The sequence below is a fragment of the Artemia sp. Qi Xiang Cuo genome, chromosome 18, assembly GCF_049724085.1.
Source record: "Artemia sp. Qi Xiang Cuo chromosome 18, ASM4972408v1, whole genome shotgun sequence".
Taxonomy (NCBI): Eukaryota; Metazoa; Arthropoda; class Branchiopoda; order Anostraca; family Artemiidae; genus Artemia; species Artemia sp. Qi Xiang Cuo.
The window spans coordinates 23,151,358-23,154,580 of NC_142811.1; positions in this window are offsets into that span (position 1 = coordinate 23,151,358).

Below are 3,223 nucleotides of genomic sequence, written 5' to 3' on the forward strand. Positions count from 1 at the left end.
ATTGGAGTTTGTGGCCAAGTCCTAGATTGGTTTAAGTCTTTCCTGGAAAATCGTCGAATTGACACAGAAAATGACCATACAAATGATGTCGTAGTTAACTGCAGGGTGCCACATTGCTCTAAATTGGAACCGGTATTGTTTCTTGTTCACGTAAATGATCTTCAGCAAGTACTGACTCCTGCGAGTCGTAGCATTTATTGCTGCAAACTATATCACCCACAAACGACGCCGGGGTCTATAGTAGAAGCCGAGGACGAACTAACGGCATTTGCGGATGACTCACTTATGGCAAGCTCAGAATGGAACATCAAGTCTCTCAAAACGAAGCTACAAGACATTCTTGAAGAAACGTACCTGTGGATGGACGCAAATCGTCTAGTCATCAACATTGACAAATCGAGTGTTTTATTTTTTTCACGTATAGATTCGCTGGCTCCTGATGTGACTAGTATTGAAACCTCTCGTGGACTTATCAAGAGACCAGAAAAAGGACACGTTCGTTACATAGGTGTTTTAATCGACGAAAACCCCTCGTTCAGACACCACATAGCAAGTGTCGAGACGAAGCTTTCAAGGAACCTTGGAATCTTGAGAAAACTCAGTCACCATTCCCTAAAAAAAATACTGATCCTGATTTACAATGCAGTTATCAAGCCTCACATTCAATATTGTTCTACAGTTTGGCAATCTAATTTCAAGACACATTTACAGAGACTAAACTCACTTCACAACAAAGCACTTCAAATTTTAGGCCCAGCACCGAACAGACTATCAATGGCATCACTTTACAGACTATCTTGCACCGTTTTTTGTTTTAAATATTTTTCAGGAACACTCCCATCACCATTTAAAGGTTTATTCACACTAGCATCGCAAATCCATAGTTTAAATACACGATCTTCATCAGACATTTATATACCCCCGACACCGACAGCTAGGTCGGAATTTTCTCCTAGAATTGCGTGTGCTAGAGAGTGGAATGCACTTCCGCAGGAGCTGAAGTCATATAGGTCTCTCGGCTCTTTTAAAAAGAATGTGAAGAAATATCTACTAGATTAAAAATTTATTTACTAGATTTATTTTATTATTATTATGTTTAGAATTTTTTGATATTATTATTATTTATTATATTTTAGTTTGATACTTCAAGGGGTGTGAGCGGAGAAGAAGTTGTGTTAAATTTATTGTTATTTGATGGTGGTTCGGGGTGGAAGTTGGAGAGGACAGGAGGCCACGCTGTATTTAGAGTGTGCAATTATTACGGGCCCAAACGTGCATCAATGCACAAGGAACTGAGTTAAGTGTATTTTTATATTTTTTTTTTAATAAAAACCCATATTGAACTTGAACTTGAATACAGATTAAAAAATTTATTATAGAACAAAACAGAACAAGTTTCTACTTCTAGGTAGAAAAAGTATCAACTAATCAGAAAACATAAATCGTAAGCGTATCCAAATCAGGAAATATAACATACAGTAAACATTACGGAAACAGGGTTTTAACATGATAATGCTACATTTTGTGTTTGTTTCTACTTCAAAGTGTTTTTTAAACCTCGATAAAATTTAAATTTAATTATATTTAAAGGGTACATAAAGCATTTAAAAGTGGTTTTATTCTCTCAAGTAGAACAGAGTGTCTTCAAATCCCTCACATATATTAATCTATTATATAACAAGATATTGTTACCTTGTTAGACCTTATCTCAAACAGGAATTAATATAAACAATTACACCAAACATAAATATACCGGATACTACTAAAGGCGAATCAAATAATTTTAAAGCGAAAATAAATAAAGTGGACAGAGAAATAATAAAAATTAATACTTTCAGGGATTTTTTTTTTTTGAGGGGGGGTGGTTGGTTGACTTTCACTTTCTTATGCTTTATACCTCTCTGCTTGGTGGAACATAAGAGGGCTAAAATCTCTAGGTTTTGGAGAAAAACTTTTCGCGTATGGTTATCCCTCCCCGGATTATTTACCGGTTGTTCTCTCCTCTCTTAAAATTACCGATGTTACCTCTTTTCTGTTTATAATAATAGTAGATTGTCACAATTTATAAAAAAAATGAACCCTTTCAAATCTGAATTTTGTTTACAATTAAATACCGAGTCTCAATGGGAATATTAGAAGCAGGGCAGTAGCACTGCCTAAGTAAAGAGCCATGCGTTTTCTGTATATTCTTTATTTGCTGTTTTACCCCCGCGTCACGTCTCAAAAGGTTGATTGTAAAAACTTGGGAGTGGGTTTATTCAATTGGAAATCGAAATGTCTTATAAGAGCTTTTTTTTAAGAGTCGGAAATTATATCAGGACAACCAGACCCCTCCCCTGTATCCTTTTTCGTTAATCATCGTCAAGGCACCCCCAAGACTTCTGACAAAACTTGATTCCGCCACTATATTTAAAAGTTCCATTAAATATGCATGCCACAATAAGTGGCCTTAAACTTTTGGGAATCATGGCAGGGGCGGATCCAGGATCTTTTAGGGGAGGGGGAGTGCAAAATAGGTTGATCTGATAAACTTGCGTTAGGAGCAAGTTTATTTAACGCCAACTTGCGTTAATCAAGTAAATTACACTACTTTAGAGTACGTTAGGGGGGCGCCTCCTCGCCCCTCCCCTGAATGCGCCACTGAATCACTGTCTGTGTCCAAATGATCACAAATTATGTTGGGGGGGGGGCGTGGGAGCCCAGAAATGGACCATTTTTTCTTATCCCCTATCATTTTAAAACATACAGCCATAAGTTACTGGGTCAACAGGAACCTAATGCACTAAACAATTGTTTGGAGGTGCGCCCCCCTCTCTATTGATAATGTGACCAGAAAACTTTTTTCCTGATCTGCTTGAAACTAATATTCTTTTTTCCTTGACAATGAGGGTTCTGATTCAGAAAAAAAAATAGAACAAAAATATAGGTTCCACCAAATCAGGGCCCAACAAAGGGCCGAATAAGGGCCAGCAAACTTTTTCCCCGGCCGCTTTACACGAATGGGGTGTTCGTACAGACTCGGGGCGACGATCATTCGATTTAAATTGAAAGATCAAGCACCTCTTTTAAGAGGCCATATTCTCCCAAGACATCTGATCAATACATACGAGATAGCCGTTTTGTTCAGATTTGTTGGAAGTTCCAACTAACTCTTTTTAAGGGCTGAAGTATCATCCCCCTCCCCAAAAAAGCACTTTTTGAACTAAACTTTGGTACTTTTTTT